The sequence below is a fragment of the Urocampus carinirostris genome, chromosome 7 (assembly GCF_059441175.1).
Source record: "Urocampus carinirostris isolate Australia breed hairy pipefish chromosome 7, RoL_Ucar_1.0, whole genome shotgun sequence".
NCBI lineage: Eukaryota > Metazoa > Chordata > Actinopteri > Syngnathiformes > Syngnathidae > Urocampus > Urocampus carinirostris.
The window spans coordinates 21,217,233-21,233,476 of record NC_142355.1 but is presented as its reverse complement, the minus strand read 5'-3'; the positions used below and the strand labels follow the sequence as shown (position 1 = coordinate 21,233,476).

The following is a 16,244-nucleotide window of genomic DNA, read 5'->3' as shown; positions in this document are numbered from 1 at the left end:
TGGTTTAAAGGTTAGATGAAGGTCACAAGAGTGAAAAATGTGCAGGCTAATTAATGTTGGTCCAAAGAGGCAAGAATATAGAAATGTCATCGTTTTCGAAGCTCTTTTTAAACCTCCTGCTGTCGAGTTGGGCTTCAATCAATTACCACTTTTATGACCTGGAAAAATTGCAGTTAAGCACAGTGGTTGATGATTTCATTTTTTTTCTGCTGGTCTCTGCGTGATATGCACACACTCAAAGCTTACAAAAAGCCAGTGTAAAATTGCCATTCCAGCAAAATATGAGACAGGATAGACATTTTTGGCGTTTAAGCATAGTTACTGCACCAAATTTTCTATGCTTAGCAGTATACTACCTACAACCCAAATATGCAATATTCTAGGTACAGTATGTTCAATTACATTTTCGTTTCAGGCTGAAAGAACTGGACTGTAAATAAAAAAACAAAAAAATAGAAAAATAATTCAGATGACATTAGCTCTTTTTAATTGAATATTTAACTGTGTGTATGGTCTTTGAACCCACCGCGAGTCTGGTGCAAACTTGACAAGTTGTCATGCCTGGTGGACGCATCGTTTTTGTAAACAAGGTGTTAATTGTAATCTGAGAGAAGGGACTCTTGGGGGGGCGAACGCTGTTTCTTTTGAAGTTTTTGACGCCACGTCTGTAGGTGGAACAGGGGGATATTTGTAGCAAGGGCATCACTCTTCAGTGTATACTGTGTGTACGTCTACAGCCTCAAGTAGCACTCCTTAATGCCTGAGGAGGTGATGAATTCTTCGTTAAGTGTTTCTGCAGGGTCGCAAGGGGCCGAGATGAGGGGGTCCAGTTGTTGCTATCGTTGCCTCTCGACTCGATGGAAATTATGTTTCGACCCGGAATCCAGACCTTAAGTCTGGCACTCCAATTCGAGGTTTTGTATCCAGTTCCTATTCTTTACGTGATTGGTCGGGGCGGGGAGCCCTGCCGGAGCATCAGCGAAAGCTTTTCTTCACAGAAAAAAAAAATGCTCTCCATTAGCTAGGCCGTCCAGCTCGGGTGCTAGTCATTGTTATGCTAGTGAGGCCGTGACATTTTCATGCGGCGGCTAGCAAGATCTTCCCTATTCATGCGTCATGCGGCGCTGTTGGAATTTTCATCAACTTTGACAGGCGGCACCCGCAGAGTTATCATCTAGGGGACGGAATCTTCCTTGACCCGAAATGCCAAAGTCGCTCGCCCGCGGGTTGACTGATAACAGGGCTAGCTCTGAGTCTCCCAGCATCATCTTGCCCTTTAGCTGTTGTCTTTCCACTCGGGAGGTTAAACGTCACAGCTTTCCTCATAGTTCTTGAGGAGGCACGCCGATAGGCCGCCTCCCCTTCCTGTGAACCTGACGACCCCTCGGTCCGGGAAGCGGCCCTCATATCCGCTGGCACTTCAGGCTCTTTCTGCTGCGGTGCTCTTAAACCCAAACACTCATATTGACCCATCTACCTCTACCAAGATCGTTCCTCCTTGTTTCAAACTATATTGCCTGCCTGCCGCTATTGATTGTAGAAGATTGGGTGCTGGCAAGTGCTCCTTTGAGTCCGCTGCTATATTAAGCCATTTTTTCCAGTAGCGGATGACAGTGCCGGGAAACCTCCGGTCGGTTTTAATTGCTATCATCTAAGTGTTAATTGATTTGGCAACTGAATGTATAGTGGATGTAATAATACAGGCCTTTTGGCCCACGTGTAATTGATAGTTTGACTTGAGCCCAAGGAGATAAATAGTGCCCAGACCTTATCCCACTTCCGTTCTGGGGGTGGGCATTTTTTCAAACAAAGATGTATATTTTAAATATTTTGTTATTTCACGCTGAAATATTTTGGGGGGAATAATTAGTAAAATAAAATAACTGTATTAACAATTTTGAATTTAGAAATATTATCTACCAGCAAAAATATGGATAACATATTAACAAAAGTTATTATTAAAACAGTGATCCATCAAAAAAATCCTAAAATATGTTTTTTAAATGGAAAAGTATTTTTTGATAATAATGTTAAACACAATCAACTGCCAGCAAAACAAAAATGCTTGACAATATAAGTAATTTAATATAGTTTTTAACTGGAAATGAGGCAGCCATGTTTTATAGAAAAAAAAAATCAAAATTCGGTGGGCTGTATTTACTAACCCCCTGCTTTGTTTTATGATACAACAAAGTTTCATTAATCCTATAATCTGCTTGCTTAGTCCAACAGGCTGATTTGGAAAAAAATACTTAAACTTCAGCTCTCAACTTTATTGTCAAAAATAGCTATATGCACAACATACAGCAAGGATTAAATTACTTCCTCCACCCTGCGTGCAAACATGCCATAAATAAGACACGATACAAATAACAAATAAAAGCAAATTTAAAAAAAATAAAAAGTATGCATATAAAAAAATAAAAATGTTTAAGGTCTAAATAGAAAATGTGCTAAGTATAGCCAAACTCTTAATTGAGCAGTTTTTGCATATACTCTAAAGTCAAAGCAACAAGTGACATAATGTGCAACTCATTCACCATATGTAAATGTGTAAAGTACAGCAAACTGGTTCCACTAGTTTGTGAAGTTAGAAAACACTAAAAAGTCTAAAACGTGATCATAAATCACTGTATAAATGATATGTGGTTCAGTTGACACTCAAAATAAGCAGAGAAGACGTCAATGGATCTTGAACTTGCAAGAAGAGAGCGCAAACCTGAGTCTAAAAAAATCCATCCTGTTCTAAAGGTCTTCCTCTGAGCCACTTTATCAAATTAAATCTCCTAGGTTACAAAAGTAGATCCGCTCTAAAGGGTGTAGAACCAAAGAACACCAACATGATTTGCCTAGGGTAACAATGATGTAAACAGTGCGTAATAGTCAAAAAAGCAAACAACAGTGTGCAATGATAGTCAAAATCATCCGATGCAATCTTCTTTTCAGGTGTCCAATCTTAAACACTGAATAAACGAATCAATTGTAAAAATCCCGATTACTCTGGGTGGAGCAATGTGTGCACTGTAAGTATTTGCTGTCTTCAATTGGTTCCATACTTAAACTTAACATTGCAGAAGCTTGTTTTCCTTCTGACATATGCGCTGAATGCGTTAGCGCTGTGCACTCAGAAATCCGAAACGGGTCAGCAGTCGTGTGGCGGATATTGCACATCATCCAAACGCTTCTTCCATCTGTCTCGGTCTCCATTTCATGCACCGAGACAGCTAATTTGTTTACAGCCGTGTAGTCATCTGTTGTTTTGAACGCATTGTTTATTTTCAAGTGAATCCCATTAGCTAGCTTTAGCCTGTTCCACAACTATGCCTCTCAACTGAGAGTTAATTTGCTAATGGCCACAGCCATATTAGAAGGAAATTATTATTAATTACCAGCAGCAGATAGCCCTTAAAGCCCACGCATGTCCGCCACATCGGTCATCCACCTCCCGCTGGCTCCCAGCCAAGTGCCGTTAGTATCGCCCGCTAAATGCCATTATTGCGGCTTGCCGAGCCCTACAGGGAACTAACAGAGAGACGTTTAATTTCCCTAACAGCCCAGGAAATAGTTGTTGCATCACCAAAACCAGCGCATGACAAACATCCATCGCCGCTGCGCAATTAGTGACATACATCATTTACATAGGGCTCATTTTCATAATGCTCCTTTTATTATCGGAGAAAGACATTAACCCAGGAATTTATTTACACACCCTCCGCAAATGGGAACTGTGTGCTAATTGGCTGCTAGATGATTAATAAGCTCATGGCACATGCTAATGAACAACGCGCTCCGTTTCCGAGGTGTTCCGGCACCGCGCCTTGCTTAATTAGACAGATAATTATGTCACTTGTTGCTTTGACTTTCAAGTAAATACGGTCTCATCACCCACCCCTAAAAATCTGTGGTTGCATGGGAACCCGATACTCCGTGTTCTAAACTGACACTAATTGCTTCAAGGCCTCCGTGTCCCTGGCTAAAGAAGCTATAATACGGTTACCATGTGAAATTTTTGCATTTGACTGAATGATCGATACTACTTTCAAATTGAGTCTATGAATAAGTAAACTAAACAAAAATATTTACTAGAAAATACATACCCATATATTAAACTTGATGAAAAGACATTGAAAAGATGCCAAGGTCTTGACTTGATTATGAGGTCAAGGTTGAAAAAAAACATATTTTTCTAGATATCGTCTTTTAAATACTTTTAGAGACTAGGTTTGGAGCACATTGGACAATGTATACACAGCAAAGAGCATTTTTGAAGCAAATTGGACAAGGTACGAACAATGACCTTTTTCTGATGAAATCCGAACCATATAAGACAAGACCGGGTGGAAACGATTGTTGGCCTGGAGAGGGATGGGCACCGCAAGGCTGTACTTGCCCAAGACACACCATGGTAAGAGGTGGGGTTGATGCTGCAAACTTTTTCTGGAGTAAACATTCATTATTCATCTTCATGCAGCATCTTAAAACACTTGAGTTGCGCTTTAGCTCTTAAGCGTGAGATTTGAAGTGTAGACTAAACAATTTAGTCATGAAAAAGCATTGAAGAGTGTATGCGGGTGAGTGTTTGAATCTAAAAAAAGGGAACAAAATGAGTCACCACAGAAAATAAGCCACTGGAAATAAAACATTGAAATTGTTTTATTCAAATGTTTTGAACGTAATGTTATTTTAAACCCCGTTTTTAGCTATTTGAATTCCTGCTTTAACATAACCCGAATATAGCTGTCGGATCGTGATTTTGTACATGTTTAATTCTTAATGGGACAGTGCTTATTATTTAGCGCCTCCTAGAGGTAACATAGTAATCTAAGCACTAATTGCAATATTTTTATGCTTATTTATCTAGTCTTATCTTTTTCTCTTTAAAGTCTTCATTACATGTTTTACCCTGGAGTGCCATGTCTAATCTCTTTGTAGACATAGTTTCAGAACATTGATATCACTTGGAACTCATTTAAAGGGTGCTGACACAATGGCCACAGTTATCCCTAAAAGTAAAACAATATAATAAATAAACATGATAAATTTAGAAGAAAACATGTGCTGTTTGGTCACTTTGAGTCTCTTGTATTTTTCCCTGTGCTTTTTACCATTTGTTTTTGTCAGCGAAATCTAGTGGTCAAATATTACACCTTGTTCCTTCAAAGATATCCCACTTTACAAGACAGAGCTATGCCCTTGCACAATAGTATTGCCCTTTACACATTGGTTAACTGCTGTTAAAAGTGTCAATAAAAATTGTTCATACCTCATATTGTTAGAATATGATATAATGAAATTGTAAATGTATTTAATTGCTGTTAAAAGTGTCAATAAAAACTCATATTGTTGGGATATGATATAATGAAATTGTGTGCTTAATTGCTGTTAAAGATGTCGGAAAAAATTGTTAAAATGTCATATTGTCAGATATAACGAAATTGTGAATGTGCTTAATTGCTGTTAAAATTGCCGAGAAAAATTGTTAAAACCTCACATTGTTTATTGGCTGTTAAAAGTGTCAATAAAATTGTTCAAACCAAAAAAAAAACAAAAACTTTCCTTATTTGACTGTTTTTTGTAAGCACACTGCAGATATCCCAGTTAAAACAAGTACATAACAGCAAAAGAAAAAAAAATATTTTTTCTTTTCACTACACAAGCGAGATCTATTGGTCAAATGTTACACAGTGTCTCCTTTAAAATGTTTTGAATATAATCAGAATATGTTTTATGCAACCCAAATGTGGCTGTCCAGAATGTGATTTTGTGCATGTTTATTTCTTAAGTTTCACCTATCGAGCAAGCTAGCTATCGAGCTAGCTAGCTATCGAGCTAGCTAGCTATCGAGCTAGCTAGCTATCGAGCTAGATATCTATCTGCCTGCACTACAATACAGTTTGCTTATTGTCAAGGTCAACAAAGAATTGCATAATTTTGTGATTTGTCTATTGACATTTTTTGTGATTATAGTTTTTATTGATATAATAAGGTAACATTCATTTATCTGGAGTCCAACCATAAGAGTCATTTTGCCATTTGCTGTTGTGCTGTGAAATAAATTACATCATCTTTGCCTCATGTAACTCTGATCCATTCTTTTTTGTGGGCGGGGACTGAGGATGGGGAGGCTTAACACACGTGCACGCACAAGCATACACACCGTTGAACGGCCCTATGTTTCTCCCAAACATAAAAAAACGCTTTGTAGATAATTACTGCAGTTTGTAACTTTCCTTACATGAGGCCCAATTTGGAGCAGCTCGTCCTTCCAGGGAGTTTTCTGCCTGTTATTGTTTTCCCTCCTGCTGCTGCGTATAGAACAAAAGACCCGACTCGCCTGTGATGCGTTGTGCTCCGGGAGCGCCAACGATGAATATTTGATGTAAAGCCTGCGTTTTATTGCCCACGCGCTTCTGAGCAGGAGTCCTCATTGATCTGCTGTTATAATCACAATCTAAAAGAAGAACACCCCCCCCCCTTTTTTTTTTGCTTCACCCCCCTCAAAACAATCTCCTGATTAAAGCTCTGTTTCTCCGCTCACTTCATGAGCCGGATCCATGCAGACGTTGAGGAAGCTCCCAAAGGAGCATGAGCTGTAAATAGGAAAAGGGGGAGTTGTGGGGTGAGGAGGTCGAGAGGGCAGGGGGTGCAAATATGCCAATTCCCCTGAGCCAACGTCAGCAAATGTGTGTGTGGTACGATTGCAGCTCATTAGCGATCAAACTTGGACAAAATGCGAGAGAAAGCGATTACCAACTGAGCAGACATCTCTGTGTACTTCCACTGCTTTTATTTTAAATTGTCTCTGGTCCACAAACAAGTGAAATATGCCAATGTGTCAATGCTAATTTGGTTCAGGTCCCTATTTCTTCTTCTCAAAAACTTTGCCATTTACAAGGATCTTTGAGTCTTGAAATGTTTTAGAAAAAACTGAATTTCCTTGAAGTGTCTTTTCTTTAGCGCCCACTAGTGGTAAAAAAAACAACCTTCATTTATTAGAAAAATACTTGGTTAGAGTTAAAGGTTAGGGTTAAATGATAAGAAAATTTACATGAAATATCATACAACCATGCATTTTTTTAAAATGCTGGTAGGTTGAGAAATCTAAATGTATTTTCAAAAACATGACTTGCTACAGGTTCTCACAAAAAACAAAAACCTTGCGAAAGGCTGAGAAAAAAAGTGGGAAGAAAAATACAGCAATCCGCCGGTTTTTGCAGTTAATGGGGACCTGAACCACCCGCGAAAAGTGGAAGTTCGAGAAGTAGCGTCGCACTTTCAAAAAAGCCCCCAAAAGGTTTAACTGAATTTTGAGATTACATCATCCCCGACTGAGATTATACGATTGTAACAAAAAACAATTATAGGTCTATTAATAATAAAACACAACACATAATAGCAGTTGAAAGAATGGTTTTATTCTCATTATACAAAAGCAAAAACAAAATTAGAGGGCTTCTCCTTTCAATGTAAAAAAGGAATTTAGAGAGCGGCTGGCAAGCTCTACTCTACAATCGGATATCCTCGAATGGAGACAGATCTCTGTGATGATTAAAATAAGACCGTCCCGAAAGTCGTGGTGTCCCTCCAGTTTTGGTTTCAAGTCATCCATTTCATGGCTAATGAACCTGGTGTTGGCAAGATACACTTAATTGATGATTTTTTTTTCAACGTAACCAGCCAGTAAAAGTGGTCTCAGTGCTTCCTAGTTTGTTTACGGAGGCAGCGCCCGCCTGCTGTTTGACGTACAGCTTATCAGAGTCGCACACACAGTCACATCAGCCTATCACAGCCATGCACACAGACAGTCACACCCACCTAACAGACCGCCTTCCTTAATCTATCCCTGCTGAACACAACGCACGATACAATGATTCAAATGACAACAAAATTAAATTAATTCATTTAAAAATCTGCAAAGGAGTGAACAAGTAATAATCCAAGCGCAAAGTAGCGAGGGGTCGCTGTCGTGGTTTTTGGTCACTTTGAGTGTCCGTAGTTTGTGTTCTTCCTTGTGCTTTTTAACACTAATTTTTGGCTGACATGTAGTGGTCAAATAACACATATTGTGCATATTAGTAATATTGTTTTGACAGTTTTCCACACCAACCGATGGAGATATTCATAGACATAATAAACATTGGAGATGGTTGGATTGAATTTCATTAGTTTACATGTCCACAGAAACCCATGAGTGAAACTGATGTTCATGTTCTTTGTGCAAAATAAAGACAAAATATGGAGAATTGCGGGCAGCAGGCGGCGCAGTGGTTAGCGCTTGTGGGGCACAGTTATGAGGTCATGAGATCGAACCTCCTGTGTGGAGTTTGCATGTTTTCCCCATGCTTGCGTGAGTTTCCTCCGGGCACTCCGGTTTCCTCCTACATTCCAAAAACATGCATGTTAGGTTAATTGACTGCTCCAAATTGTCCCTAAGTGAGAATGAGCAAGTGAGTTGTCTCTTTATGTGTGCCCTGCGACTGGCTGGCGACCAGTTCAGGGTGTCCCCTGCCCACTGCCCGAAGATAGCTGGGATGGGCTCCAGCACACCCGCGACCCTCCTGAGGATGAGCGGTGCAGATAATGGATGGATGGAGAATTGCAAATCCGACTGTTAAGGACTCACCAATTCCTGAAACTGTTCCACAAAATACTTTAATTTGTACTCAGGTTTGTCTTTTGGGACTCTTGAGCTCTGCAATTCTTCATAGCGTTAGGATTAGGTGGAATTTGGACATGGAAGCGGTTTCCGTGCGCTCAGTAAATGTTAAATAATGACAAAAAAAAGTAAAAAAATATGAAAATGACACACAAATAGGTCTCGGCATGGAATCATAATCAGAGAACTGGGACTTGACTTGAACTTAGAACTGAAAACTTGAAATCTGGTCTACGAGACTATCTTTGCTGTGGGTATTGTTATGGTGCCTAGCTACAATACATGCAAGGGACATCAGTTGTTAACATGATTATATAAAAAATATTTTGTGTCGCTTGTTAGCATGAACCAAAGTGAATTATGCCACAAAAATGATAAAAGGAATCACTTTGCTGGTCCAACTGGTACTTCTTGAACAGACAGTACATTTGGGAAAACTTTTAATAGAATTTTGTTTCTGTTCAATACCGATACTTGACGCTGGTATTTAGTCCTACTGATACCAGATACCAAGAACACCTATTCCTCTATTCTTTTTCTGCACCATTTATCCTCACTAGGGTGGAGGTATTGGAGCCCATCTCAGCTATCTTCTGGGTGTGGGCAGGGGACACCCTGAACTAGTTGCCAGCCAGTCACAGGGCACAAAGAGACATACAACCAATTACGTGCTCACTGACACCTAGGGACAATTTGGAACTGCCAATTGAGCTGCCATGCATGTCTTTTGGAATGTGAGAGGAAACCATAGTGCCCGAAGCAAACCCACGCAGGCACAGGGAGAAAATGCAAACTCCGCACCGGTTAGGCCATTAGCTAGACTTGAACCCTTGAGCTCCGCACTGAGGGGCTGCGCGCTAACTTGCCAGCCGATATGCCGTTCACCGAGTACACCAATACATACAAATTTTATATTCTACCTGATATTGCATGAAAAAAATAGCAGACTAAAAGCTGCAACCTTTGTCACACAATTTCAACCCTGTGGCTTTTGCAGAGATATGACTGATGTATGCATTTTTTCTGATGGCCACCAGTGGCGCTCTATCAGAAAAAGTAGACGTGAGATAGGTTCTGTTGAGGAAGTCACAACTGCCAATATACACCATAGAAGGAGTTTAACAGAAAGTAATATGCTTTGTTCAGGAATAAAATTCTCATCAACTGACCCTCATCATGGCAACGTTTTTTTTATTCTTTGTGTTGCTGCGTCTCAGTTTCTATTACCAGTCTTTATGTTACTTGTGTTGCTGCAGTCTTTTTTTCTTTTATAGTCTCTGGGCATTTTCTCTATATGTGTGTTAAAGAAACTTTGAAAACTCTTTCTGTTTATTTTTTCTTCAAAAAATGTATTGGGTACGACTTTTTGTGAGGTACGAGTTATAGTCTGCAAATTACCGAATTTTCTAGTTTCTAATAGTGAAACTGTCACAGTCCTGCCATCAGGTTTGATTTTCTCTCTCTCACTCTTTCACTTTCCCTTGCCTTTTTTGGCCACTCACTTCCTGGCCCTAATTTCTACCCCACACCTGGTGTCACGTGTCCTGATTTCTCTCTAATAACACCCTACCAGCTTCACTATTTAAACTCCTTGTTTTCTGGGCTTGGTGCTAGTTCGTTGCGTCTTTTTTCTCGTTCCAGACCTTTTTTGTCACAGCCCGGCTTTTTTCAAGTGTACCAAACCCTTGTCTCCTTTCTTGACCGCCTACTGAAAATTTGGATTGCTACCTTGGCTAAAGTGAGAACACCGACCCCTCGCCGGCCTCTTGGACCACGACCACTACCTCTGGTGATTTAGATAGTAATGCCCCGATAACCTATTCTGTGTACCATATCCTGCATGAAACAAAAAAAACCTGTATTAATCTGTGATTCTGTATTGTGCTTCTACACCACCCTGAGTGGCCCTGACAAAAACAGCAACTGAAAGGCATGTAATGGCCACTGTCCTGAGTAACAATACTATGGTAGCATGTGAGCTTTTTGGATTAAGATGTAATATTCCTCGACCAGTTAGAGAAAAACTAGACTATTTCTGTTTTCTGTCCTCTGTTTGCCAAATATAGTAACATTGAAAAGATGACACAGACTTGGAGAGTTCAGTCTCCGTTCAGTTCACTTCTCTATGACAACTGTTCAAAACTTAAAAACGCTGTATGACGCGGGAGATTTATTTTTTTAGGTAGGACTAATACCGAAATTCGAGAACCTCAGTGAAGTTTGATTTGAAACCTCAAAGTACTTTTTTCCTATTTCCCTCCAGTATGTTTTTTCCTTCTGATCTTATACATCATGAACGCCGATGAAAAAGTTCACCGTGTGGCATTTCAATTCCTTCAGCAGGCCAGCCAAACCCCTAAAACGGTGAGCGATCTCATTTTTGTCCTTGCGTCTGGCATTCATTTGCCAGACGGTTTTCATCCGAACGACGACAAAGACGAGGCAATCCCCAAGTTGATTCTCATTCTCGACCGGCACGCCAATTATAAATGTGTCTGCCGCCGTGCCGGATTCTTCCTCGCACCTCTCCAACCTTTTATTATCCCTTCAAACGCTCGTGATTGCTCTGCTCTTGCTTTACGATTCACGCGCATGCGCGTGAAGGTGGTTCGGTCTAATCTCAACTCAGCATGCTGATCACATGGGTCGGGTTGTGGTGGAGCTTTCATTGATGTGAGCTCAGAGCTTCATCAGACTTTGAAATGAAACTTTTTTTCCCTCAGGCAGTGCGTTCGTGACCCATCCGAGATCTGTAATGTGGAGACATAATAAACGGTTTCGTCGAGTTTAGGCTACCACATGATTTAAACATATTTCTTATGATCAAAGCGCACTTTTTGAAGTAATCCTTGTTCACGCTGGTTTACAATCTAGAGTCTAGGAGTGTTTGTGTCAAGTTAGTCATCAATTTCAAAGTCGAAGAGAATAAGGTATCGATAGTAAATGTTCAACCAATTGTTATGATCAAACTCCGATAGCTCAATGCTTTTTGTACAGCAAGAAAGACCTAAAATAGATTCCTAATTAAAAAATGCTACATTAACAGATACTTCAAGCTGAGTGAACATATTTACCCACTGTGGGAACCTCTATTAGTCTTTCTTTTAATTATCTGCGTAACTTGTGCCAAATGTTAGCGATGCCTGGCTCTAAACATGGACTTTCAGTATTCTTATTTAATAAATGGTGGTGCTTGGTTTTTTTTTTGATGTGGTTGTATATTTACCTCCACTTTAAAGACACAGGTTAATTCAATCCCTTCCTTTCTGTCTTTCATTTTATTTATATATTTATTTTTGATAGTCAAGTCAAGTCATGTTTATTTGTATAGCCCTTTATCACAAAGAGTCTCAAAGGGCTGCACAGATCAAAGACTATTGCAAACTATAGACTATTATGACACCACCCCATCATCTAAAACCTACATGAGGGCAAATGATACACATATTATCGACATAAAATATAGGTTATTCTTATGCTATAGAATAGAAGTGTGTTTTAAGCTTAGATTTAAACATTTCCACCTAGGTTGCAGATCGAATCTCAGGGGGAAGAGCATTCCACAGCTACGGGGCCCGAATGGAGAACGCTCTTGAGCCTGCCGATCTCTTCTTGGCTCTTGGGATCACTAGTAGACCAGCGTTTTCTGAGCGAAGGCTCCGGACTGGAACATAGGGGGGAATTAAATCTGAAATATATGAGGGAGCAAGTCCATGCATGATTTTGTACACTGCCAACAGAACCTTAAATTCACATCTTAAGGTAACAGGGAGCCAATTCAGGTTAGCTAAAATTGGGGTAATGTGATCAAACTTTCTTGTCTTAGTTAAAAGCTTCGCTGCAACATTTTGTACCAGCTGAAGGCTCTTGATTTTGGACTTCGGGAGACCGGAGAGTAGTGGATTACAGTAATCAAGACGTGAGAACAAACTCTGGAAAATCAAATGTGTCAAGCCATGCTTTCAGATTTTTCTCCTTCTGTAAGTCATTGTTTTCAAGTTCTTTGGTTTAAAAATCCCCTACATTGCTCAGAAATAAAAATATGAAAAATAACATAATAGTAAAATGATGTGAATAGGATACAGTCTCACTCTTGAAGTATCCTTAAGATTCCTTTTCAATTAGTTGTAATTCACTGACAAAAAATAATAATAAGTTAAAAAGGGACCTGGGTGTGATGGAAAAGGTAGACTTTGATTTCAAAAGGTTCAAAGTTGTAAATATACTGACCTTAAAATTTAAACGGTTTCTTTTTATATTGTGGCAAAACAAGGTAAGCTAGCAACAACTCTTAATGCTATCTAGTTTAACAACATATTTGTTGTCATATTTTACGTTTTGTTAGGAATATTTTATAAGAAGCCCTGAAAATTGAAAAATGGTGATGAAACTTGCAATTCATGTTTACTCATCTTTTATCACTGTCCACTTCTCAGTTCACAGTAATTCATGTTGCCATCAGGTAATCAATATATATTTTGGACAAACATTTTATTTCTTAAAAACCATACCGATGTTTATTGACAAAATTGTTCTAATATGCAACAAAAAAATATGAATGGTTTCCCAAGGCTTGTTTTTTTTTAATCAACTTGGCCAAAAAAACAGACCTTAATGGAAATAAATGGCTGATATTTACTTCAGTGCAAAAATCAGTTAAAGAAATCTAGACAACATTCAAAAAGTAAAAAAAATGTTGGCCGGTGGAACACGCAGCCAATGTAGTAATTCCTACTTCAAAATAAATTTTTCAGAAAATGATTTGTTTACTTTTATCAACGTTCACGATTGAGTTTACAGTAATCAATGTTTGCATCAGGTAAACAATATATATTGTTGGACAAATATCTTATTTCTTAAAAACCATGTTTACTTTTATTGACAAAATTGTTCTAATATGCCACAAAAAAAAAAATTTTGTCCCAAGGCCTGTTTTTTTTTTAAATCATTTTAGCACAAAAACCAGACCTGGTTGATATTTCCAAATTCTTCAGTGCAAAAATACCCTAAATCAGTTAAAGAAATCTAGACAACATTCAAAAACTGAAAAATTGTTGGCCAGTGGAATGTGTTAATGCCTACTTCAAAATAATAATATAATAATAATAATAATTTCCTTGTATTGTCATTCTGTGTAACAATGTACACAGAACGAAATGTCGATTGCACCTGACCCGTTGTAGCGAGCCGATGCAGCCGCAGCCAACAGAGGGCGCCGCCGACCACTTTTTAAGTCTTAGGAATGACTCGGCCGGGGCGCGAACCACCGACTTCCCAGTCTCAAAGCGGGCGCCTTACCATCTAGGCTACTTCAAAAAGTGTGAGGCCATTCCACAGACTTGCCTTTCGTTCAAATTTGCTTCTTAGTTTCGACCACTTGCTCACACAAATTATGTTCATACAGTTACAGCACTGAAGCTAGTGGCATTTAAATGGCAATATTTGCTGTCAAGTTGACAATTCAATGGATGGAAATACTGTAACTCACTTCCTTCTTGTGTCTTTTCTAATTAGTTTGCAATATTCATAATAAAACTATGTATTTGTTTAAAAAAAGAAGAAAGAGTAGAAAGAAAATAAAGAAAGAAAAAGAGCTTTTGGGAGAAAAAAAGAGCAATTATAAGGCAAATGAGTCTGTACATGACCACAACACAATGCCCCCCACTTCACACACCGACAAGGTCAGGAAACACAGATATGTCTATAAGCAGTCCATTGAATTTTCTGGTAGTAGTCCCATGGGTGGGGCTTTGCCTGGAAGACAGGATGGCGGAAGCATAGAGTTGGAGGACGGGTCCACATTCTCAGAGTCTTCCATCCGCTCAGCGCAACCTTCCCAGTTAATGTGGAACCTGGTGACGCGCGGATTTGATGCTAGGATGTTTCTCTGGAGCTGTGAATAGTCTGGTTTGATGGGAGGATTCTCCCGGAGCTCCTGGCCTGTGTATTCGTTGTTGACGTAGTAACCAATGCGGATAAACTCCTGGCCTCGGTATGTACAGGTAATGAGTACGACAGTAACGCCTACAGCATCACTCTCAGGGATCAGGCCTGTGTTTGGAGCATCTGCCTGAAAAACAAACATATGTCGTCCAGCAGGTACAGGTCCCACTAGGACGGAGTCCAGGACTTGGTCATACTCCTCGCTCTCAGATGAGCCCACGTAGATAATCTTCCACTCTAGGTCTTCGGGGAGATCCTCCATGCACTCGAACGTTATCTCGAACTGGAAAGGATTCCCAAACGGACTCGGATTATCCAAAACGGCCACATTCAACACCTGTACCTTTGCCATTGATAGGATCGCTGGGCTTTTGCTATCGTTAGCACGGTGCTGTTCACACAAACACGGGCGCTTCAAAGATCTTTTCCCGGGAAATCTTAAAAGCTTGCTCGGCCGTCTGACAGACTCTCACGTCGAATGAATTTCAAACAAAATCTTCAGAAAATTTTATACACATTTTTTTATTTAAGCTATATTAGACACACTAAAATTCGTGTTTTGTCTCGCTTTTATTTTGAAATTGTTCCTAGCAGGATGCTACTAACAACTGACTTGACTCAATTATCATGTGTTTCTAGTTGCTGAGTCTTGAAAAATGTAGATAAGTATACAAAGGTACCAATACTACCGCTATGCAAGTTAGACCATTGCTTTTCTCCCCCAAAATTACCTATGAATTTAAAAAAAAATTAAAAAATCGCTTTTTGCTGTCTTGACTTGAGATTAGTATTTTAGTCTACAGCTGTTTTATTTTGAAGTGAGACTAAGTCTTTGTGCTCCAACAAGTTTTTTTATATATATATATTTATCCTGGAAACAGATTGTATGTTATAATAGATGCACAATAAGATCTACTGCTTTTAATCTCAATTTTACATCTATATCCGTCAATGACAGTTAACGTGCAATACACCGCGACATAGCCGCCTTAAAAAAAAAATCGAAATAGTTCATCACAAAACTTCAGTCATCACGCACGTGCAACCGATAACCTGAACGGCCTTCAGATAATCAGGGCGGCAAGGACAGAAAACTAAGAGCGAGTAATCAAATTATCCCCGAATGGCTAATTGGATCAATTTGGAAAGGCAGACACTGTCAAGGATAAGTGTAATCGTGTATGCAGCAGCAATCTTTTTATTGCTCAGACACGTCTTGTAAAAGACAAGGTGTGATAGGGAGGTTAATGTAATTACTGTCCAATTCTCTCACTCAGCCTGCACAATAATGCTAATTAATGGAAGATCTCTGGACTATAATGAAGCGCGACAAGCCAGGTAATTGTGATGACGCTATTTGAGGCGCGTCTGAATATTCTACCGATTCCATGCATGCTGCAATTAGCTCTTTTCCTCCCACTCCTATTGCTTCAAAGCGTTCTCCATCGGGTAAAGTGGGAATATTTTCCTCTCACCTGTGAGGCCTTTTCAGCCCAATAATCGTGTTATTCACGTTCGGTGGCAAGACAAACCCGGCGAGGTGTAAAGCTGTATAATGAGGGACTGAACAGAGCATTCATATTTATTATAACGGGAGTTGTAGGAAGCAGGGTTGGGTGGTTACAATACGATGCCCTACTTACCA

At 39.5% G+C, this 16,244-nt stretch overlaps 1 pseudogene; it reads right to left on the bottom strand.

Annotated features, from left to right (window-relative positions):
• Positions 1–14,255: 14,255 nt before the first annotated feature.
• On the bottom strand, positions 14,256–15,084 carry LOC148362644 (histone chaperone asf1b-B pseudogene; annotated as a pseudogene).
• Positions 15,085–16,244: the final 1,160 nt, after the last annotated feature.